The sequence below is a fragment of the Petaurus breviceps genome, unplaced genomic scaffold, assembly GCF_028583685.1.
Source record: "Petaurus breviceps papuanus isolate PSGF00001 unplaced genomic scaffold, PetGlider_PUasm1.0 80, whole genome shotgun sequence".
Taxonomy (NCBI): domain Eukaryota; kingdom Metazoa; phylum Chordata; class Mammalia; order Diprotodontia; family Petauridae; genus Petaurus; species Petaurus breviceps.
Genome location: NW_027186540.1, coordinates 16416602 through 16416978, shown reverse-complemented (window position 1 = coordinate 16416978; position 377 = coordinate 16416602).

Sequence of the window (377 nt, the reverse complement as noted above, 5' to 3'; positions counted from 1 at the left end):
ACACACACACACACACACACACACACACACACACACAAGCACTGGTACCCCCAAGGAGTGGCCTTATGATCAATATAGAAACTGACAGTGCCCATTGGGAAGTACATTTGCTCCTAACTCAACTCACTCTCTGGATTCCTCTACTTGCTTACCAGTATCCCTACCATCCTGAAGAAACAGCCACCCTGAGGCCTATTCTCCTGATGGGTGACTCTCTAGCCAAGACCACCACTAAATAAATAGTTTCTCTCTCACTCTTGTTCTCATCTATTCCTCTTGCTCATCTATCCATCTATTGCTTTGGAAATAATGCAGGATAGAACTATATTCAAGTTTAATTTTTACTCCTTCCAACATTAATGTTTCATAGTCCCCAT